The sequence below is a fragment of the Balearica regulorum genome, chromosome 2, assembly GCF_011004875.1.
Source record: "Balearica regulorum gibbericeps isolate bBalReg1 chromosome 2, bBalReg1.pri, whole genome shotgun sequence".
NCBI lineage: Eukaryota > Metazoa > Chordata > Aves > Gruiformes > Gruidae > Balearica > Balearica regulorum.
In genome coordinates, this window is record NC_046185.1 from 166,673,019 (window position 1) to 166,697,457 (window position 24,439).

The 24,439-nt window shown below is 48.9% G+C and overlaps 1 protein-coding gene across 1 annotated transcript in view; it reads left to right on the forward strand.

Moving 5' to 3' along the window:
* PTH1R (parathyroid hormone 1 receptor) overlaps window positions 1-24,439 on the forward strand; it is a 121,526-nt gene that overhangs the window by 10,965 nt on the left and 86,122 nt on the right. The gene's annotated exons all lie outside the window — the stretch shown is intronic.

The following is a 24,439-nucleotide window of genomic DNA, read 5'->3' on the forward strand; positions in this document are numbered from 1 at the left end:
CACATATTTTGTAGGACTGGAAGTGGGAAATCAGGCCATTCAAAGTCACAGCTATTATGTACCCCTAATTTACTCTGTCATCAGCAAAAGATGACTCAGGTTTATGGAAGAGCAGGGGGAGGGGAGTGTGCTTCAGCTGGTGAAAATGGAATGGAGTCAGCCCTTGTTTTGCACCCAGGTAAGGATCCGGCCCTGGTTCTGTGCCAACAAGTCTGAACACAAAGAGGATCTCCGTAGGGGTCAATGCGGGCATGTGCTTGGCTGACCTGACTCAGCGTTTCCTGGGGCGATAAGGGCTCTGAGTTACCCAGATTAAGCAGAACAATGACCAAGCCAAAGGGTGAACTGACTGCCATCCCATGAACAGAGCTGCGTGGAGGAGAGATCTGAGGTGGAGCAGGAGAAGAAAGCCCAGGTGGATCCCTGCGTCCTTACATTTGCCAGTTTTCCTGTTTCTGCTGAAACAGAGATGAATCATCCATCCCTCCTGTAATTGCCAAGCAGCCAAATTTGCTGCATAATAGTTGTCAGCATTGTTGCTGGGGGGTTGTATGGGTGAGAGCCCGTAGGGTGTGCACAGAGATCCAGTAGACCTGGGCATGCATCTCCTTTCCCAGGCTGGTGCCTAGCTCCCTTCTACTCTGCTGACAGTGCCAGCCTTCATTATCAGCACTGTTAGTTCTCCAGAAGAACCAATCATGCATTGTCTCACTGCTGTGGCAGTAGCTTTTGCTTCTCTTCTGGATTTCCTCATTCATCATTTTCCCCTTTGCCTCTTGGTAGCACCACCGTTCCTTACCCTACTGCTGGCCCTAGTCCCCAGGTTTCGAAACAGACATCTAAAGTTAAATGGAAGGGAATAATACTCCATTGGGAAGTACTTTCTTAGGGTTCAGAGTTAACACCTGTAGAAAGTGGACCAGGCAAAGATCTGTAGTTCATCCCTCCAAAAGCATCAGGTTGGGAAGCCCAGGTTTCCCAGAAAGCCTGAGGGCAATGCAAAGTAGATGAATTGGGAAGAGAAGGCTGTTTGACCCATAGATCCCAGCATTTTGTCTCCTCTTCCAGCCTTGTTGCTGCAAGGTTGAGGAAAAGAAGTGTGAGACACTGAAACAGGTCCCACACCTCCTACAAATCACCTGCTCATGGCTGCAAACATGGTGCTCAAGAAGGCAAAGCTGATATCTCTGGCTTGGTGGAATACAAAGGGGATATTTCTAGTGAAGACCGGTCAGGATGAGATGGAAGGAGATAAGACCATTTTGGGGAGGGTCCAAGGCCTTAGCTTAAAGTCTTGGGTTTGTGTTTGAACCCTGGAACAGGGCAGGGGTATGTACAAGCATACAGGGAGGGGACACGTCCCATCCCAAGGGCTGGCACTGCTTTGATGGGGTGAGAGGGTGTTTTTAAACGGGCCAAGGGAAAGAAAGCATTGAGGACCAGGGCTGTTCCTCCAATCCAGGGAGAAGGATGGACAAGAGAGGGCAGCCGAGACTTTGGCACTGACTAAAGAAGCTCCCAGTTGACAGGGCTTTACCTTTACTAACAAGAAAAAATAGGCAGACCAAGGATGAAGTGCTGTTCTGCAGTCCTCCATGCTGTTTTACTGCCAGCACGCTCCCTGGCATTGCTTTAGCTCTTACCAGCCTGCAGCCTGCACCACCCCAAATAATGCTTAGGCACATTTCAGGTTTGCTGTAGGCTGAAGGAGGTGGTCTGGATGAGGCCACACTGCTTCGGGAAAAAAGATATTGTAGAAATATGGATGTGGGCATGGTGAAAGGGGAAAGAGAACAGGACCCAGCTGATTCATTTTCTCACACAGGATTAGCTGATGCTGGTGGTCCCATGGGAGGGATCCCACACTGCAGCTGGTTCCCTGCTACAGTCATATCCGAGGCATCAACAGCCCTGCAAAAGGGCTCTTTTGGGACTCCCACCACCATCCTCCACCCAGTACCCCTGCTTCTATCCCCACAGGAAGATGTGCGTATGCCCCGCTGCAACATGCTCCAGGGTTGATTTGGCCTCTTGCAATGGGTCGCAGCCTGTGCTTTTCACTCCGGGGACCTTCCTCCTCCCTCCTCTCCATCTCCTGCCGAGGCATACACAGCCACCACGACTTTTCCTCCCCCCGTGGCTCTGAGGCCATGGCTGCCCTCAGCTCCAGGTGAGCAGCATGTCAAGTCCTCCAGTGTCTCCCCTCCATGCCCAGCAAAAGGAGGAGACGAGGGGGATGCCGGAGCTGACTGGCTGGAGCTGGGAGGACGTCATGCCCCGGAGCTGCCTACACCGCACTGAGGGCTTAATGTGCCGTAATCACAGAGCTGGCCTTGTTGTAACGGCACCCTGACCATGCACGGCTCCCGGCCGCTGCTGGCAGCTCCAGCGGTTGCTGCCGGGTGGTTTTTTTGGAACGGATACCCCCCCTTCCTCAAGCAAAGGGAGAGGGGTCTGCAAGGAGGAGGGGAGAGAGCGGGGAGCGGGGTGGTGTCCCATCTCGGCCACCGATGGTGCCGACCCTATCGGGTTGTGAATCAGGACATTAATCAGCGTTATGGGGCTTGGGACAGGGTCAGATACCTGTGGTTTGAGGCGTGCTGGCAGGGCTCAGCATCGCCGGAGTCATAATACCACACACTGCTCATGAAAGAGCGGAGCTGCGACGTTCCAGGAGGCATGGTGCCGGGAGGGACGGGGGACGGGCTCGGGAGGCGGCTGCCGATGGGGGCAGGAAAGGAAAGGAGAAGGGAAGAGAGAAAAAAAATAGAAAGAAAGAAAGAAAGAAAGAAACCCTCTCCGGGGGTTTTCTGGCTGCTCTGCCTGCAGGAGTACAAGAGAGGGCTGCCTGCTTTATAACCTGCCTGCTGAGCTTTTGCCTTTCCCCTTGCGTCCTCTGTGCAGGGAGTTTGCTGCTCATCCCTTCCCACAAGCACTGGCAAGAAAGTGGGGAATATGAGCGCATGAAAATTAATTACACCAAGCAGGCAGGAGAAGTAGCAGAGGAGTGTGGGAAGGCAGGGCCCTAAAGGCTGGGCCAGAAGCTTGGGAAAGAAATAAATGGGATTCCTGTTCCTGGGAAGAAGGGACCAGAGCAGGCAGGGCCTCTTCATTGTCCCTGCGTTTGAGGCTGCTTTCCTTTCCAAGGAAGCATGAAACAGGCTTTCAGCTGCATCTGGCTTTCAGATGATATTAGTTGTTATAAAGTCTAAGGAAAGCTGTCAGGAGTTCAGGTTTGGGTCCGCACAGGCAGTTGGCAGAGCTTTCCATGCTGGTTTCTCTTCGCCTGTGACAGGACACCATGGGTGAGCTCACAGGATGGGAGAAGATCCAGGGACCTGCTATGGCAAGTCATACAAAGGCAGTGGTGTACCAGCCAGGGTGCAGCCACGTCTGGAGACTGCCCTTGAAAAAGCACGCTGTGGTCCTTTGTCTCAGAGCTCACATCCATCCCTCCATCCTCCCAGTCCCTGACAACACTAGCAGGAGAACTGGCCCAGCCGTGCCCAGCACAGGTCATCCCAGGGTGGGAAAGGGATCATAACATCACGCTGCAAATGCACAAGGCTGGGGGAGTGGGCAGTGTGAGGAGACAAAGGGATCTGCATTTGCAATCGAGACCTGAGGATGCTGTGAGGGATTTGTGGGGACACCTTGGCTATGTGAAGTTGTGTTTTCCCTTCTATCTCTGCTGCCTGGAGGGAGGCAGGAGTCCCCATAGCCCATGGGGCCAACCATGACACTGTCAGGCTTGCTTGAAAGTCAGATGAGATGGATCTCACCTGCTTCTGGAGGCCACAGCCTCTCCATCTCCAAGGGAGGGAGGTAACCCAGTTTTCATCCATAGACAGCAGAGATCCAGCAAGGAGAGAGATGCTACAGCAAGCACCTAAAGGGAGCAGATAACACACACCATGACATCACTGATTTCTGCCCTACTCTCAGGAGAGCCTGGGTGGTGAGCTCGTGACACCGTGGATACCTGCAGCGAGGTGAGCTGAATCACTGGGTCGGACAGAGGCAGAGCAGCCCTCAGGAGACTCCATGTCTGTCTGCCAGGTACCATCAGTGCCGACTGACACACGCTGCTTCTGCCTGTCCTCTAAGCTGCCATCAGCCGTCTCCAAACAGGAGGTGCGGGGCCACCCTTCGAGGCAAAGCCCAGGCCTATTGGCTTAGCGTTGCATCTTTCTCCTCTTCCGTTCTTCACCTCTTTCTGGTTTTGTAGTCTTAGTGTTGCATCTTTTAACCACAGTGGGCTTTAAGCCATCCTCCCTGTTTTTAAGACAATAATATTGCATTTGTGGAATCATGGTTAGTGGTATCAGCAGGATGTTCTCAAAGGCTTCCTGGTTTCCATGAATACTGTCTGCTCTGAATTTATTTTGCCAGATGGTGCCAACAATTGACCTTGTAAGTCTTTTCCCCTCTGCAATGTAGAAAAAAACCTCTTCAGCCTCTGCAGTACAATGGACATCTCTTTCTCCTTCTAATGAAAGGGTTGAAGGTAGCACCCAGTGCTGCAGTGAAGGAGACCTTGTCATAGCAACCCATTCAAATAATTACAGATGGAAAATATTCCCAATATTATGACAGTTGCTTAAAATATCATGAGCTTTTCAAAAAGGGGAAGTATTTACTTCTCTTCCTTTTCCTCCCTTTATTCTCACATTCTAGAGTTAATCATCTCCAGCTTCTTTCTGCTCCTGTGGTAAATACTTGCTTTTATTTTAAATGTGAGCTGTGTGTCCCCCGCAACACATGACTCCAGAAGCTAAGGCTCAAAGAGAACTAGACTGAAAAAACCCCAGATAAAGGAGTGAGAACTCGCAGTCTTGATGTACACCTGGCCACCCGTGTCCTTAAAGGGTAGGGGGAAACGAGTAAGAAAATACTATTATCTTCTTCCTGCATGCCCCTCAGCAAGTCATCCTCTGGAAGGAGTTGACAAAGTAGATGCCTAAAGAGTTTGGGGGAGTAACTGAAAGTAAAAGCTCTTTTGCTGTTTTTGACATTCATCATCTAGCCAGTCTACTGTGTGGCAGAGGAAAGTGTCAGGGCATATTAAAAGAAAACAATAATCTCCTGCGTTTTTACTCCTCTGGGGATTACTGATGTTTGGTTTGTTTGTATACAAATAGGTGTTCTGCCAATGCCTCAAAAGAATATTGGTTTAATTTGTTTGGTGTTTTGGGGATGATTGGGTCTTTTGTTGCATTTGTGACGTTCAGAATTAGGACATTCTTGACATTGAAGTTGACATTGAAGTTTTCCTGTTTAGGTTTGGGAAATGCGCCTTTGGAAAGAGCAAAACCCTGCATTTTGTGCATGATTTTTTTTTATTATTGTTATTTTCTTTATTTTTTTTTTTTTAAAGGAGTCCTGAATGTGACTGAAAGAGGACAGTCACAGTAAGAACCCGAGAGCTAAATGTGGTCTCTGGGCAATGCAGAGACGGTCTTGGAGTAAGTGAGTGCAAGGATTGCAAGTAGCTGTGAGAGCATCTCACAGGGGGATACTTAGGAAGCTGCTTTCTCCTCAAAGTGTTCCTGTTTCCTCTTGGCTATGCTGGAGCTGGAAGCTTTTAGCAGCAGAGGCTGCCTCATGCTCTGGTCCAGGTTCATCCCCTCTTCCCTTGGGCATCCTGAAGCAGGAGACTCCTCTTGCCTGCTCTGAGATGTCTAGGTGTCTACCCTGGTTTTGTGGTCTGAGCTTGCCTGTGGAGCTTCAGCCAGCACAGCAATGAGCCTGGGGATTCAGTTTATTCTCCATAGGAAATGAAGGCTCAATTCATTTGCCTCCATGTAGTCATCTAGAGGCACCTAGGGTATTCAAGATATCTACCAAGGGCAGGTAGACATGGCACAGGACCAGCAGGAAGGCATGGAGCAGAAGCTGGAGGCCAAGTGAGCTACTGCAGGGCATCAAGTTGCACTCAACACCTTGTTTCGTGCCTCTGGCAAAGCAAGATTTGGGATTTTCCTCTTTGTGGTAGGCGGAGCAAGACAGAGACCTGGAAAGGGTGCATCACCTCTCACAAGCAGACTCTGTCTTTCTCTGCTGACTAAGCTGGAGGGACTCACCCTAGGGCAGCTCAGGTACGTGTGGTGGATTGTGGCCTAAGTGATTAAGCCGTACTAATTTCTGGGCAGTTCCAATTCAAGGTCAAAACCTGCAGCTCCTGTAGTAAGGCAAGCGGTGGTTACCAATAAAAGTCCCCCCAAGACTGCAGCAAGGCTGATAATTTTCATCCTTCCTTTCTGTCCAGCGTTGGGCTTCAAATCTAACAGTGTGTTTTAAATAAAATTTCGTAATCCTTTTGTTGGGAAAAAAGCCAGAAAACAGACATTTATCTGCTTGTAAATATACCTACTAATTTCAAAGACCAGAAGGAAAACGTCCACTTGAGCAGGGACTTTTGAGGAAACCATGTCAAGTCCCCGTCCCTGCCACCTCTTTGCATTTTCATGTAATGCTGAAGAATGGCTGGTACAGTTACACCAGAGACTCCCATCACCTTCAGAAACACCTGGAACCACAAGCATTACCTGCTGTTTCAGGCCGTACCTCCCCGGTTTGGGGTCTGCAGTCTCCAGCTTCATTGGCAGCGATGGACATTCCCGAGGGGTTTGTGAAAGGTGAATAAAAATCCCAAAGTCTATCGTTAATAGACATGCAGTTTTGATACAAGGTCCACACCTCCACCAAGAAATGGTGAAGGGCTCACCAATGACAGCGAAAAGTTGAAAGCCACTGCTCAGTCAATGATTTCCACATTTCTGTGGCCAAGAAAACTGCTAGCCACCAATACTTCCTTTGGACCGCCATGATTTGAATCCTCTGACTTTTAGTTAAAAATGCTAATTTACTCTGGTTCTGTAGAGAAACTGGGGATCACTTAGCAAGACCTTGTCAGCCGCTGGCTGTTGTGGACAGTGACATGGGAGCACCAGTCTAGATGGAGACCGAGTGTGCTGCTGGCCTCCGCTGAGCTGCAGACCTCACCTTATCTAGCCTTTTAAAAATGATTTCTTGAGGTTTCTTCTATAGTCAGCTTGTCAGTCAGCCATCTCCTCTCATCGCATGTAAGGTGGTTTGTATTGCTTGCTGGTTGTTCCTGCTTTTCTTTGTGGTCTATAGAAAAAGCCTTGAACAACACGCTAGGTTAGATGCTTAACCTTTATATGGCTGAGGATGGCGATGGCTCTGCACCAAAATAACCTGTGTGCTATTTCTGGCTCTGCCAATCACCCTGGGGTGACTTTGAGAAGCCCCTTCCTTTTTTGGTTCTTCTATCCTTTGTCCAACTTGCTTCTTTAGGCTTGGCTTTCGAAGCATCTAGGTACTAACTGAAATCTAAGGGAGTTATCACCAAAACAACTTTATACCCTGATTTCTGGGCCTCGAGCCATAAGTTCCTCAGAGGAGAGATGTGTTTTGATGCAAGCCTGCATAAAGATAAGCATAACCGCAACAGACTCTTATCTGTGGCCTCAAAATGTGTTTGTCCTACAAATACTGATGTAAATCTCTAGCCTGTGCCTCCCACAGGAGTCACTAATACAGATCTATTGGCTTTAGAGTGGTGGCTGGTTTTGCTGTAGGCAAGCAGCCAAAAATAACACCTTCCTGTCCTCCCCCTTCAAAATCTATTGTGTGTACGTCGTGTCTCATTTCAGACGGGGCTTCTTTATTTTCAGTTGCAAATGAGCCTCACCATGGAGGGGAGCACGTACAGGGAGATGTGCATCTCACGGGCACTCTGGCTATGCCAGCTCCTCTTCAAAGGTCTTTGACACCAGCAGAGCAATAGTGGATGATCTGGGAACAAAATGAGGATGGGGGCTCGTGTTCCCCAGTGTCTGCTTGCCCCTGTAGAGGATGGAGTCTGGCCAGAGAAGCTTTCTGCTTTCTCATTGCCTTTGCTGCAAATCACCCCCGGGATGGGAGCCGGGGGGGGTGTGTGTGTGTAAAAGAATCACAGTTAATGGGTTTGAGAGATCATTACGAGGGGAACTGTGCACGACAGCTTTGTGGTTTCAGCAGCCGCTCTGAAATAACTATCTTCCCTCTCCCCCTGCATCTGAGTGCTCGTGGATATTGTTTCAGACTCCTGGTCAGCTGAGCCGGATAAGCTGAGTTTGTGCAGGGTATCAGTTTGTTTTCTCCAAAACTGCCTCCTGTCTCTTCTTATTCCTCATGAAAAAGCCTGTGAAACTTCCGAATGTTTAGGAAGAGTAGCCTCTGGTAGCCTCTGGATAAAAAGACTTTGAAATGAACTAGTCTAGTCTAGCCTAGCCTACAATATCTCTCCCTTGTGCTGTTTTTTTCTATGCCAATGCACATTTCATCTGTGGAACTCATTGCTATAAGACTGCGTTATGACCAGAGGTAGAGAAGGATTCAAGTCTGGGCATAAAAATGGAGAAAAGTACCATTAAGATAAAACATTAATAACATTTTTGGGAAGTGATCTATACTGCGATGCTTCAGGACATAAGCTCTAAAGAAAGGCCAAGAAGTTTCTTCCAATAGAAGTCTATTTAATAGCTGTGTATCACAAAATTTCTTTTGCCTTCATCTGAAGCAGGTTGTGCTGGCCAGAATCAAAGGCAGGATGTTAGAATTCAAGATCAAGGGTATCACAACCAAGCATGGTTTTGCAGCTCCTTCAGGCAGAGTTCAGAGACCAACTCCCAGGCAACAAAGCAGAGCGTTTAATGTGATCTAGTCATGAGGGTTCAAACACTCCAGCAAATTCCAGGACTCTTTAAAGGAGAAAAAAGCTTTGCCCACAAGAGGAAGTGCATCAAGGGTGCAATCCGTGGAGCAAATTCCAAAGTATGTCCAGACCCAAGTGCAAGGCTGGGCTAATACAAGACGGTTGTTCACGAGAACGACCAAGCTGACAGCTGCTTTGCATCACCGGAGCCCTGCAAAACAGCTAATGCAGGCCAGCCGAATCACTCGCTGTAATCTTCACTGTGTTTACTGTATTGGTGGTGTTTGACGGCGTGTTTATATATGCTTCATGTTTTGACTTTCTGGGTAGGCACATAATGTCACTGCAGAGCATGGGTGCGTGGGAGTTGGGTGCGTGAACACAGCGGGGACCTGGACCAGCCTCCGTTTGCACTCAAGGAAGGTGATCCATGAGGAAATTTGCATCCTCTGCATCTGGACCTGATTTCCAGGTCTTGCTGCTCTGCGTTCTCCAAACATACACATGGATCTGCAGAGACTTGGGCCCTCTAAAAGCACTGCAAGTTGATATCCCCACAACATTAGATATTTTCTAAAAATTCTGGGCCATTATTACCTGTGTATGGATCTACATGGCTGGGAGAACCAGCTCCCTCTGAACTGGTGCCAGTTCTGCTTCTTTGGAAAAGAACCTGTCATGCATCTGGGTAGTCCTATGCACCATCTGTCTGGTTATCTTACTAAATAAGCACATCAGCAGTGCAACTTGTGTATCTTTTCAGTCTAATTAAAGCTCCCATCCCGCTTTTCCTCCTTTTTAAGGGTTATTATTTCTCCTTCCTCTTGTTCTACCCAGGAAATGCTGGGATGCTGCCTTTCATAGAGCTCCCAGGAGGTAGAGCAGATCAATTTTTAATTCCATTTCCTTTCCTTCCACCATGGTTTATCTAATAGTGTAAAGCACCTAAAAGAGGCAGAAGACTGGAAAGAGACAGACTCATTTGCTAATACCCAGAAGGGTGGGAAATAAAGGCAGGCCTCACACCATATATTTCTGTCTGCCTTGCAGAAAAGAGCATATTATTTTCTTGTAAAAATCATCAGGTTGGTAATTGAAATTGGCCTTGCAGCAGTGATATTTTTGTGCTATGGTCTTTAAAATTCAGACCTGCACCAGCTCTGTACGTGGCCTCCAGAAGCTGCAGTAGGAGGTAGGGCAAATGCTGCCCAGTGAGTCTACAACCTTCAAAAACTGATGGTCACCCAACCACCCTCGGGCTTTCTTACTCACCAAGTGCTTATGGAGTGACCTAGCACCACGCACATCAGGTCTGCTCCAAGAGGTACACAGCACGCACCCCAACACCCATCATCAGCGCCCAGCCCACGTGGTGTAACTGGCATTCAGGAAGGATCAGGGAAACAAGTGTGCTCAGCAAACACAGAATATTTCCATCTCGAGCTCGCACAGAGTTTCATCAGTCCCAGGACTCAAAATGCCCTGTGATGGGTCTGTAGGAAAGGTTTGGTTCAACAAGGTTTCTGCTCCTACCTGTGTCTTTTCCTCCTCATCCTAGAGCTTGCTTCAAAGACAAGGGCAATGACCCTCTTGTGTCACTCAGAATGCTGGAGTGAAGGCTGAGAGAGGGCTCGTAGTCTTACGGTTGTGAGCCAATGGAAATAAACACAACTGCTCTTCATGGGAGATCAGATCTGTCTCCCAGTGGGCCAGAGGTAGAAGAAGAAATCTGGGCAGTGGTGATAGGACTCCAACTTGGTATGTGCAGCTCATGGAAGTTCCCTCCCTCTCAGGCATGAGGGGACATGAACAGAGCAAAGCCAAGGCGTGTCTAGGGTATCAGCCACCTCTGCAGAGGAGGATGCTGTTGGGAGGCTGAACCCTTGAACAGGAAGCCCCCAGGGTGAATGCAATCCCCCCAACCTGAAGCTGTGCTTCTGCCTGGTATCTTCCTTCTCCATTTACACCTGCTATGCGGGGAAGGTCCAGGCTCACCTGGAGACAGCAGCCAGGAGAAAGGATAGAGACATGCTCTGAAGCTCTTATACCCCTCTCAAGTGATGAGAAGTGGAGGACACAAAGCATCAGCTGGATGGACAGCCTCCCTGCACCCTTCCCCATAGGGTCTGCATGTTTTCCCCTATCAACAGAAATAAGCTGGGATAAATCGCCTGAGGAAGGGCCAAGAGACCATGTTAGAAGGGGATCCCCTGCCCCCCTTGGTAGTGATCCCCTTCTCCGCACCATAACAAATAGACATGGAGTCACCAGCATCCCAGGGGCTTAGTCTGGGTATCACTCTGATGGCACAACATCATTGTCTGGCGGCAGGATGCTGATCTGTGGCAAAGAGTGTCTTCGGTGCATATTTAGGTAGTTCGTAAAATATTTATGAAGCAGGATTGATCTGCTCTGCAGGCCCTCCAAGGGCAGGGAGGGCAGGGGAGGAGAAGGAAGCAGAGGGAGCACTGCAATTGCAGAAGCTGCTACCATTTCTAGATGAAGTACACTTTCAAAACCTGCATGAAATATTTTTTTTAAACAGGAAAGCTCCCACACGCATGTGGGCGGCCCAGATACCGGAACAAAGTTAACAGTTCAAACCAAAACCGGCTCAGAGGACGGATTCGCTGTGCAGCTGGTACGTGGTTAAATAAGAGGTACACGTGTCAGTAATTGCCCCAGGTAGCAGCATGGGAACCTGCAGCACCAGCCCACCACAACACATCCAGTAGCCATGGCAGGGAAGATGCAAGACCATGAGGACCACCCCAGGCTTGTGTCTGCTGGGAGTCCTGTCTCTCTTTTCAGTGCAAAATGATTTGGTCCTTTCCCCCTGCCTCCTCTTTTTTCATTCTGCAACCCACCGTACACCTCCCTGCTCTACCAGAAGCTCTCTGGGTCTCTCCACACCACTGTGAAATGACAGCAGGTCCTTCTGTCAACACGAGGTCCTGATTTGGACAGGCACGTGCCCATCAGCCTGTGGTTCAGCCCTGGGCACGGAGGCTTTCCTCCAGAGGGGAGAGGAGGTGGAAAGGGCTGAATTTCAAGCTGAGGCACTTCTCCTTTCTCTAGATGTCAAAAAGATGAGCACTTCTGTCTATGCTGGTCACCCCAGCCCACACGTACATAGGTCATGGAGGGAATACCAGTTGTCAAAATCTCTCCTAAATTGATCTGTCCTCATCCAGCACCGATTTCTCTCAGCTGGCTGAAGGCAGCCTGCAGAGACTACCTCAGGTGTAACATCTAACTTTCAGATACTTTCAGTTTCTGAAGTAGGATGGAGAAAACCCTACTCAGGTCCTCACTGTGTTCACACAGCATTAGCACAACAGCACCCAGCCCATCCTGGGGGCCTCCCAAAACACACAGAAAACACAATAATTGCCTGCCCTGCTTGGTGCAATACTCCAGGTAACATTTGCTCCAGGTCCCCGGAGAGGGAAAATTCATACCCGAGAGAGCAGCATGCAGAAAGACTACTCCGCACAGCTTTTCTACAAAGAGCAGCCCTACAGCTCAGCAGAGTTCCTGAGTCTCCTCTCTGTAGGTGGCCAAGAGCGGATGGCTTTGGAAACATATAACAGGTCAAGCATAATGCAATGTTTCCTTCAATACCCAGACCATACAAAGGTCAGGGACTTCCTGAGCAAGACATTTTTCCCATGGACATACCGGACCTGAGTGGCTTTGTTTGTTTGTTTGTTTTTTAATCTGTCTGGCCTTCCCTTAAACTTTTAGCATCCACAGTGTTTTGCATCAAGAAGTTTTCCAGCTTTACCAGAACTCATGCAGGGCTTTGCTGATCGTCAAGTCAGACTGGTGGGATAAGATGTAGAAAGCTGATTTCTATACCTGGTTTTGCCACGAATCCACTGGGGGCTTTTGGGCACACACTTCTTTTCCCTAGGCAGCCAGGGCATCTCTGTGTTCAAAGTCATATGTGGGCTCTGGAAACATCCTGGCTGCCAACAGTCTAGATGGTTCCTCAGAGCTGTGCCATTTCTCACCACATTCCCTGCTGTGTCCAGATCTGTCACTGAGCTCCATTTGACTTTCTGAACTAAACAGCCCAAATTCATTTCACCTGGAGTAAAGAATGTGACTGAGCTGAATTAGCAAGTTAGGTACGCCTTGATGCCTCAGAAGTCAGAGCAGAGAGAGGGCATCAACAAACCATCTTTCGGCTCCTCTAAGGTCTGAGACACGGGTAGACATCACTATCCTGCCCCACAGCAATGGTTTGGAGCTGGGCATGCGGAATTTCACACAGCAGGTAATGATGTGTGGGATTCCTTGCCACAGGATGGTCTGAAGAGGGCTTAGTGGTCCTGTGGAGGAGCCCACATCTCCCCAGCAGCTACGTTCTTGATACAGACTTCCCCGTGGGGTGGGATGAACTGAGCTGGAAGGACATGCTGTTTCTTTGGGGCTATGGAGGTAATCCTGCCACCCCATCCTGGTTTCAGTTTCTCTGATTTCAGAGGTTAAACAGTATGGTACCCACATCAGACACACGGGCTCCAAGAGACCCAGCCAGACCATGCACCATGGAGCTCATTTACATCCTTTGCTACAAAAGTCCTGCAGATGTTCAGACGGTCACAGGGCCACGGGACCTGGGTTTGGGGAGGGGAAGGGGAGAAAGAGAAAGGAGGAAAAGGGGCTGGCCCAGGGGTCCTCTGCTATCGCCAAACTGGCTGTCACAATAGCAGCACTGTTGCCTCGTGGGCTGGCTGGGTGATGGGATTTCGCAGGGCTGTAAATCACTTTCCTGGCGGCCGCGTTCTCCTGCCCGTGTTGAAAAGGCTTAGGTTTCCCTTGAGCAAAAGTGATGGCAAGCTCGGGGAAGGAGGCGGAGGCCAGGTGCTGGAAACATTCAGTGGGGGCATCCCCAATCGCATACCTCTGAAACCTGACCCTGGCAGGGAAGTCGATGCGGTTCAACTGACTTCAGGACCTCGCTGCGCTGGTGCCAGAACAAACAGCTGCATTGAGGATTCCTGGGCCATTAGCAGTGGCCATCCACACTGGGAATGCTTTCTCCTGCCTTGCCAGGAAGGAGGGAGGAGGCACCACACGCTCGCTTGTGCTGTGCTCGCAGGCAGCCCCAGGCTCGCATGGCACGTGCGTGCACAGTGGCACTTACACTAGGAACTCGTTTCAGGCATGGGGACATGCAAACACCCTGCGTGATGCATGGATGCAGGCAGACTAACACGTGTCCAGACACTAAGGCACAGGCTGAGCAGGACATTGAAACTCTCTCGGATGAGCACTCACACCCAGAAGTCTGGGCACACAGCTCTGCAAAGTACCCAGTGTGTGAAAAGCTGGTACATGATGGAGAAGGTTTTCCACCTCTTGGGAAGTGGAAAGTGGGTGGGTGGGAGAGTCTTTTGGAGGGACCTCCCGCCATGCCTAAGTCCCTGTGTCCCAATCCACGAGTCCATGAGTTCAACCCAGTTCATCCCAGGGATCCTCTGACTTAGCTGCACTAAGTACTTGGGAACAGGATGCTACACTGAGAGGTGACAGCTCTGAGAGACAGGAGGGGGAAACAGCCCTGAGAGCATAGATATCTTCCTGTGAAGTTAGGCTCTGTTATTAGCTTCATCTGATGTCTCTTGGGCAAGAAGGAAGGAAAGAGGATGGAGGCCAAGAGCATAAGGCACCCAGTGCTTCAGGTTTCTTCCTTGCAGTGAATGGGAAAGAGCGTTCACACTCCAAGCACGGCGCAGCCCAAGACAAGCTGAGGATGGGTGGCATGTCCTCTGCAAAGGGCAGGCGGGTAGAGGTGGCCTGGAGAGGCAGAGCGCAAGCAGAAATCTGCATGGAAATGAAATGGCTCAGTGAAAGAGGAAAACTAATTTGATCTGTTGGGTGATGGTGATACTTGTGCGGTGTTAAGAAAGGTGCTGTACTCTGTCAGCTGAGCTTCTGTTTTCTGTAGGGTACTTCAATGCAACTCACAGTTGTGTTTTTGTTGGAGGGATGTAGTCAAGGAGAAGATCATGCCCTCGGAAAGTCAGATGCATTGCCTGGGCTCTCACAGGGACAGAAGAAGAGGCCTCACTCACAGCATGGAAGGTCTGTGTCTCTGGTCACCCATCACTGCATTGCCTCCCAGCTAACCTCGCATGCACTGAGCTCAGGTGCACACAGTGATGGTATCTTGGGAGGAAGCTAGAAATCCCGCAGTGATTCTAGTTGTGCTGCACGCAAAGTACGTTTGCTGGTAGAGCAGCTCAAGGTGCATTTCTAGCAACCCTACAAACAAACCCACATCATGTGCTCGAACATGCTGTTTACACCCACATACATGTATGCAGACACGTTATCTATGCACCGCACTCACTGTGTAAAGGAAATGTGTAAAGCAGATCAAAGGAATCCTGTCCTAAAAATGTCTGTTTTCCCCTCCTGAATGACTCTGGTTGGTCTGGTGAAGATACCACCCAGTGAGTGTCTCTGCCATGCTGATGCCATCCCTGGGGTGCACCAAACCAGCCCGGAGGGTGAAGGGCTCCCTGCACAACATGTGCTCACCAAAATACCCTTTGTATCAGCCATGTGATGCAACACGTTTGTTCCTCTCTGGGTTTTGCATTAAGCAGGGTGGATTAATGTTTCCACACTTTGTGCAATGGTGAAAGGACATGGCTTCGTGGTGTCTCAGCCACCAGCGGTGATTCCCCATGGGCTCTCAGTTCCTGGAGCAGATATATTCATGCAGCCCTCAGCTCCCATGCCCAGCCATGGAACAGGAAGCAGGTCTCTGCCACGTGAGATCATGTTGTCACGGGGTGGGACAGGAATTAATACAGCGGGGTTGTCCAGGGAAAGTGTTGTACAGGGAGCAAGGTCCTACCTGCCATCAAGACCCAGATCTGGCAGAGATATGTCATGGTGACTCCCAGACCCCATGCAGTCATGAGAGACATGGGCCAAGAACTGGTGAGAAACACACATAAGACCTGACAGGTTTTAGATCCCCTGTATGGGGAAACACAGACTACACAAAGGCCTTCCCAGCTGGATAGGACGTGGATGGTGGGCTACAACACAACAGGACCCCTGCTACATCTTGCAGTTCAGAAAGAGGGGTTTCCCTGGTCGCTGGGGCAATGGCGAGGCTTTTATTCATTTTGCGTTGTTACTTTGTCATAAGCTGCCTGTGGGATCTTGGGCAGATCCACAGCATTATCAGGATCACTTGCTCCTCTGAGTTTCAGCAGACATCAAACCTTCAGCAAGCTGCATCTGGCATGTGGTTTTGTGGGGATAAAGAGGGGCTTCAGCTCTGTGCTTTGATTTGGGATTACAGCCTAGTGTTCAGAGGGGCCTTCCTAGAAGATCCAGATCCCCAGTCGTCCCAGTCTATGACCCAGATGCACATCCCATTCCCCAGTGCCTGGCTGTGCCCACCATACTGGCGGAGAAAATCCTTGAGGACTCACTTTTTGTCCCCCTTTTTATTGCACAGGTCCAAGGGAGAAGGAAAAACTTGCTAAAGAACTGCCGCAAAGATGCAAGCTGTTCTGAACAATCAGCCCTCTCCCAATTATCCCAGGGTCGTTAAAACTGTGTCTGTGACCTGTGACATCCCGAAAAAGCCAGGGCAGATGAAGCACCTGCATTTCTGCAGCTATAGCCAGAACACCCAACTGTGCTACAGCAGCAGCTGCAGCTGATCTGGTAGGAAACCAAAGAGTGTAGAGATGATATATGATCTGATGCCAAGGCTGCCAGGACAAAATCACCACCTTCAAACCTTTTATGTACATTTGAAAGGGCTCTCTGAGGTTTGGGGGATACTGATGCAATAGCAGTCCCAAAATCAGAGCTGGATGTTCTCCAGGCATCTGCTCTGGAGACACCAGGGTGTAAAAGGGAAAAGAGACAGAAATGACACCAAGAGGAAGGGGTAGAAATGTTTTCAAAAGCCCTTCAAGTGTGTGCATCGGTCTGTCTGTCTGTCGCCTGTGGGGCAGCTGTGCAGCATCATTTGCAGCCCCCAGACTATCACAGATAGTTCCTGTGTCTCTCGTCTCTGCACGTAATAGCTATTACTGGTGGGCTCTGAGTCAAATGACTGGCAGAACCCTGGTCTTCTATGGATCCCGGGACAGAAGTTTATCAGGGCATAGCTGTGCTAGGAAAGGATTGCTATAAAGTCCCTTTCAGACAGCATCTCCCTGCCTCCTTGTACCCATCCCCATGGCCAGCCCTGGTCCCCATGGGAGAGAAGAACTCCTGTGCAGGCGCAGCGCTGAGGAAAGTCCAGTCTGCAGCCAGACCCCAGCTCTCTACCTGCTTTTGCATTATTTATTATTGGCCATAGATGGCAGCAAATGTCTCAAAGCATCCCGCTGTGTTGGCTTGCTGCAGCTGGGAGCTGCAGGAACAGAGGCACAAGCCAGGGAAATTCCTCTATCCTTTTGCTGTACGGGCATGGTCCCTTCTCCAAAGGGAGAGAGGAGCAGGTCACCAGCTGGGTCCCGTCCAGAGATCTCCAGCTGAGAAACTTTGACTTTACCAACACCGTTTTCCAGCAAGTCTACAATCATTCCTGCTCTACAGAAACGTAAGAAAAGCCAGCTCTGGAGGTTGCACGAAGGCTCATGGTGTTTCACACCTGTTCCTCCTTTCAGTTATTATTTGTCTTAGCAGGAGTTTCATATGTCCTGTCTTCAGTGTGGAGCCATCCTTTCCCATCAAGCCCCACACATCCCAGCCTGGTGAAGACCCCTATTCTCCTCTGCAGTCTCAAGGAGGGAACTAAGGACAGACTTGAAGTCCATCTGTCTGTCTCCCTGCATCCCATGCAGGTGCTGGACTTGCTGGAGGAGGCAGGCTGGGTCCCCTGACACAGCACTAACTTCACATTTGGACATGGGTTAAGGCTCCTGCCTTGGCCAAGCTTGCTGGATAGCCTTGGTGGTGTCGCTTAGCCTTGTCACTTGCTTCCTTCACTGTAAGACAAGGGGTCCTAATCCTGCTTTACCTCCAGCAGCAGCTTTGCAGAGGCTAGACGTATCTGTGCATCTCTCTGCCCCTAGTGTTTCAAGCTATATTGTCTAAGCAGCAAAGCGAACACCTTCCCAGTCACTCCACCACCGAGGAGAAAGTGTTGCAAGACCTGCTGTTTCTCACTTTGCCTTGAGTTTGCTGGATTACTGGATTCTCCTCCTTCAGCTCTTTGTTCTGCATTTTGTTAGCCAGGCTCCAGACCCATGGCTCTTCTCCAGAGCCTGGAACGCTGTTTCTCTGCCAGGTCCCCTTCACTTTGCCATGCTTTAATTATCATTTCAGGAGCATAATCACCCAGGGGAGAGAGAGAGAGAGAGAGCAGGAGGCAGAGATGGAGTGAGCAGGAGCGTGAGTTCCCCCATACGTTTCCCCCTAGAAGCGCAGAAGAGGAATGCTGTGGTTCTATAGGTTTGCTCCTGCAATTAGCGCGGCCTGTGTAATTAGACCAAGATAGATGGTGCTGGCAAGGAAACACCTCATCAGTCTAATTTCAAACTGTTATAAAACCAGTGAATGGAAAATGGAGAATGTCCATTTGTTTCCAATTTTGAAAAGTGCAGGGTTAAGGTTGGTCCGCAGCTCCAGCTCTTGCACACACACGCGCGCTCACACGTGGCTAAATGAAACCAGATGGGAGCAGCGAATATACAGCTGTGACAAATCTTTTGCCTTCTCAGGACACAGAGATACTGAGGATTCAGAGTGTAGTGTCAAAACCCAAATCAAAACTTTCTTTGCCGCACTCCTTGTTTATTTGGCTACGCTCTTTGTTTACTTATATTCCTGCTCCACATCTCCTCCTGATTAGCATTTCCAAAGGAGGGTGAGCTCCCCCGTGCTGGCCAATTTTGCATGCTCTTTTTACTCCAGAGAGTCTACAGTCTGAACAGTGAAGGAAGGTGCCCATGGTCATCCCATGAGTCTGTCAGAGGAGAGAAGAGATTCTGGTTCCTAGCTGTTCCCCTGAGCTGCAGGTCTATACAGTATTTGTCTTCCCCTGATCTATTGGTCTGTCTTCTTTTAATTCACCTCCTTCCCAGCTTTATGGCTTTTCTCCCTTCTCCAAGTGCTCCTCAGCATCGCTCTCCTCTCTCTTCTCCCACCAAGGTTTTCCTTTCCACCCTTTTTCTGTCCCCAGCTACATCAGGGGCTGGAAGGTCTCTTACACTGCCTGGGGGTGCTGCTCCGTTCATGCCCTGTGATGGGATAAGGGTGGCTGTCTCTGCGACTAGTGCATGGCTTGGGATGGGGAGGGGGGAGCAGAAAATTATAGGTCACAAAATTAGATTCCCCCACCCTTTCCCTAGAAAACAACACTGTGACTGCCTCAGCCTTGATTTTTGCTTCTGGGTAGACCTCAGAGCCCTGTGCTGACTAGGACTCATCCATGCCAGGGCCAAAGGCAAGACTCTGAAGTTGTGTAGTTCGAGTAAGATGTTGCCCTTTAAAGCACAGGAATCAGCTTTGCACTGAAATGCCTCCAGCTCAGCGGGACATCTTCCCAGAATCAGGCGAGACACTCGGTGTCTTGTCCCGGCACTGGAGAACCGTACGCAGCCTTTTGGAACACAATCCCACCCAGGCAGCTCAGTGAGCTTTAGGTTTTGTTGCAAACTCCAAACTCCCGCCAGGTCCAAGTTCACATGTGCCAAGTTCACTTAACCTTTTGTGCTCACCAGGAGACAACACGTGGGAGGGTAGGGAATGGGTAGCATCTTTTAAAATAGCTCATAGCTATGGCACTTGCCATGCTCTCTTTTGGAAGCCCCTGGAGATTGGTGTGGAAAAGCAGTGTGCATGTCTGGGCCTGGCAGGTTGGTGCAAAGGGAGCAGGCAAGTCTATTTGGGACCCAGATGAGTCTGTGCAGTTGCTTCATGTTATTTCTGTCATGGGGAAAGCAAAAAACAAAATGGATGGATGCCATTCAGTGTCTCCTTGAGGATTCCTTCCTAATCCAGGCAAGACATGAGCTCATGATCTCCAGGCTGGTTCCTCTCACTCCAGTAGTGACAGACTGAACTGCATGCCCAGAAGGTCTGGCTGGGGATGGTTTTGTCTGTGTTTTTCTAGAAGCTATTGACTTTGAACCCAAATACCAGCAGAAAGCCCAAAGATGAAGAGGAAAGTTTATACCTGCCCTTGGGGAGAAAACCATCAGGATTCAAATAGTACTGTCTCCGTTGTCCCATTTCTGGGAATAGTTGGGATCACTTTGCCACAGCACTAGTCAGGAACACATAAATAATGATCCGTGGATAACTGCTGTCCATTCTGGAGGCAGAGAGGAGGGTAAGGGATCATCAGTTTATTTGTAGCTGAGAATTTCTGGAATGAAAATTGCATGGGTTCTGGGTTTCGCTAGCATATATTATTGCATACATATAAACCCACACTCAGGCACTGCAGTCCTCCGAGCACTTTCTTCACTGCGAAAAGGCTGAACAAGTTGTTGGTTAGCAAGGACACCCATTAGTGGGAGACATGGTCAAGAATATGTTTTTTTGCAGGCAGTTTACGCCCACATGTCACCCTTGGCTATTGAATTGCTGTCTTTCTTGACAAGTGACTGCATCATTTTGTCCTCCAGCTGGCTGACCACCTAAACTGGGAGGCATTGGGATACACCAAAGAATGCCAGTGGTGTTTTACTAAGGAAGGCTTTTCCATCTGAGCCAACAGCTTGAAGGCTATTTGTAGACATGAAAACATTCTCCCCCTCAATGTGGAGAGGTACCAGGAGGCCTAAGTCAAGACCTAGTCAGCTGAGCTTTTCCCAGCAGTCAGTGTAGGCTCCTCCAACAGGACTCATGATTTAGGATGGGCTGAATCATCCTCCAGAGCCCATCCCTTGCCTTTTGTGGTGGATGGGAGCTGCCACAAAACTCTGCTCCTAATTTAGGTGCTGTAGTAGGTAAAATTAGATGAGAGGCATCTGGGTTGTGGCAATAGTGTTTTTAGAAGGAAACATAAACCCTGCATCTTGATGGCTTGTCATTAAAGTTACATGCAAGCCAAAAGACCCAATTTACTCAGGAGAATTATGTTACCCACCAGTAAATCCTTCCTGATTCCTCAAGGCATTGGATCACTCTTTCTCACCTCCTGAGCTATGTGCTGCACAGCGTGGTCCCAGATTTCTCCCACACATCCACAGCATCCATGTGATTCCAGTCTTCTGCCATTTCAAATTGTTCAGAAAGTCTTATAAAGTGTCTCAGTTGAGAGTAGCTCTCTCAGGGACCTGCTCGTTAGCATGATGCATGCCAACCAGACTGGCTGAGACCATCAAGAGCGGTGATCTCCTGGCCATGATTCTCTTCTGGGACTTCAAGAGAAGCCCAAATTCTTCAGCATGGACTGAATCACCATCACATTTGGTGTGGGGAAGCAAAGTGCTCTTGGACCACTGCCTAAAGTGAATGACGTTGCTACCAACTTTCCTCCTCAGTTCCCACTGAAAAGGATAAGGTAGCGCCAGAGGGTGGGTGAAGGGGCGGGGGGAGATAAGTGGCACAGGAAACATGTCCATCCTCCGCTCAGGTACTGTGCAAACACAATAAGATCCTGAGCAAACGTTCACCAGGCACCTCCTGTGTCTCTGGAAACCTAAGATGCATCCTCTCCTGCACGAGGAGTGAAAGCTGTTCCGGTTTGATTTCATCCCTCCTCCATCTGCTTTACTAAGTTTGGCCCTGCTTATAACTAAAGACATTTGGCTTCTGTCTCAGGCTGTCGACCATGTTGATAGAAGTGGTTTCCTGTTGCAGGTCTTTGTTTTTGAGTGACCAGTTTTCCAGATGGCAGAGGCCACATTTCCCCTTCTCTCCTTCCGAGGCCTGTTTCCTTTCTCGTTACCTGCCAATTAGGACTCATTACCCACTGGGGAGAGCTGCTTTGGGAGTTAGGAGACCGTGACTGCAGGGCTGAGTGTCTTGTGGTGGTAATCGTGGGATGTCATTGCTCTCGCTGTGCAGTTCTCACAAGAAGAACAGAGAGAGAGCTCAGCTCAACACAGCTGGGGTCTTTTTACCCCAGTTCCTGTCTCCAAAGTGGACAAAAACCCCCGACATTTCAGAAGAAGTGGAAGAAATACTATTGCAAATATATAAATAATACCCACCCACCCCCCGGCTTCTCCATCCAGGTTTATTTTCTAATTTCTAACTCCTGAATAAAAGCCTGAATCATGAGGGGTGTCTAAGCTGTCCAAAAGTGTTGTGTTTTGTTTTGTTTTGTTTTTTAATTTGGTCGTCTAAAGAAATAAGATTTATGTGTCTACAGGTGTGTGTGCATGCATGTATTTTGCTTTTCAACTATAGCTTTCAAGGAGCCTTGAATCTTTTGGAAAACTTTAAACAAATCTGACTTTTAGTTGATTTTTTAAAGCCAGCCAGTGCCTGCAAGCTCTGTAAAATTCAGCCATCGATTAGAGGAAAGCAATTGAACCAGTTGGTGACCTTGCAAAATTAAAGCTGAAATCTGCATTCAGCCTTATTAGCCAACAGGGCATCCAGAGTCCCCAAAATTCCAGGCTGTAGAAAACTAGCATTCACTACATCCACTATTTATTTGATGATCTGTTAGCATGAGCTATTCCTAGATACAAAAGCCAGAAGGCTTTTCTGTATAACTTGACAGAAATTCACTCCTTTATTCCAGCACAAAGCCCATTTCTCACAGTTGAGATTGGGTCTCTCTTTTTCAGGAGGCATCCAATCTGTTTTTTCAGATGGAGAATTGTCTGCGCCCTGTGCTAAATTTAAGGCGCAGACACATTTATATGCATCAGCAAAAAGTCACAGGACTGGGTGTGCACCAAAATGCCCAGTACTCCTCTGAGTATTTCTAACTGGGGAAACAGTAATTTGATATTTGCACGTGCTGATAGCCATATCTGTCTAGATGCTAGTGGATACAAATCGTGTATTGTGATCACGAGAGCACTGGTATTCTGAACCAGTCTCTCAGTAAGAGATCCTACCCCAGCGTAGTCCAGCTGACGTCAGTGGGGTGGCTCGATTTACATCGGCCGAAATTCTGGGTCCATTTGCTGTGTCTCGGTCGGTTCATTGGGGCTGCCGACGATGGGAGAATTTGCGTCATTCAGCTGCGGTAGGCATTGAAAAATAGCATGAAGGACGCTAAAGAAATGCAGCACTGCTTTTCCCAGCTTCAGGATGAGAAGCAGCAAAGAGAAGATGTAAATGGATGTTGTTATTCTTTTACATGAGCCCTGGACTTTCTCAGGTTTGGGTAACTCTAGATCAACCCTGGAAATGTGATGTATAAATATCCTTTTTTCCCTCATGTGTGGCAGCCAGTCCAACTTCATGTGTGCCTGAGGTGAATACGTCAGGGGTCAGGTTGCTCTGCGCCCTGTGTACGATGAATGGATTGAGGGACACCTCCAGATCTTGAGTGGAGCAGTAGCTGGCTAGAAGGACTCTCCCTGTAGTCAGCTTGGGGTGACAAGCTAACTGTCAAGGTGTATATCTATCTCACGTGTTTGGAGATAGGTGTGAAGAACCCAAGCTGAGCAACAACCATGAAAGATCAGCAGGACCATGGGGCCACAGCTTTGATGTCAGTGCTGGCATAGTCAGGCCTGAAGTGCCAAACAACACGGACAGAAGTTGAAGGTTGGGATCACAGAAGATTGTGTGTGGCCATTGCAGAGAAGGGTTCCTAGCAAACAAGAGCATCCCAAACACAGGTTGAGTGGGTCACCTAGGAACTGCTGGGAAAGCAGTTGAACACAGGGCATTTAGTCAGTAACCAAGAACAGAGAGAATAAGATCTTAGGTTAGTGATGACAAGTTGTGTACATCCTGTTTCCAAAAAAAAAAAAAAAAGAGAAATGGACGTTTTTCGGTGCAACACTGAAGCCAGATCTCCTGGCAGCATCTTTAAAGAAATGTCTAAAAGTCACGATCAAGAATACTCCCTGATGGCAGAGATGGAGGATTTCCAGAGCCAGGAAAACTTGCTCCTTTTGCCTCTGATAGCTAAATTTCCCTTCCCTCGTCTCACCACCAATAATGCCAGTTCACCTGCAGACCATAAATGCAGGCTGAACATGCCTGCCTTCAGGTTTCCTTTCACAGTTTTGTTTTCCGTGACCCCAGCGTCCTGCTTCAGTCTCACCTTCCCGCTCTGTCTCACAGCTCTCCAACATCCTCCCGATTCCAATGAAATTCTTTCCCCTCTGCTTCTTGTTGACACACAAGTTTAGACTCCAAATCAGGATGTGAGCAGGCACTGTTTGTCATAATCCCTCCACCAACCTCACCCCACAAAGAATCCGTTTTCAGACAAAAACTCATTAGCTGTTTTACGGGCTTGTTGATGCACACTGGTGGCTCACTTGTTTCTGAATCCAAAGTGAATTCTTGGAAAAGCTTTCAACTGTAGAGAATTGGGGCGGTTAAATGAGTGAGATATTTTTAGTTTGGGTTTGTTTTGGATTTTTTTTTCTTCTCGTAAATAATGATAATCTGCCTTTGTACATGCTGAAAAGATTGAGTGTAGCAGGGAGGCTTGGCTGTGATGGAGAGATCAGCAAGTCATTTGTCCTGGGGCAGGCGGTGGGGTGTCAAGTGCAGGGGTCACCATCATTTGCAGGAGAGCCTGGTGATTAGCAAAGTGGATTTTGCACAGGGCAAGCAGCAGCAGAAAAA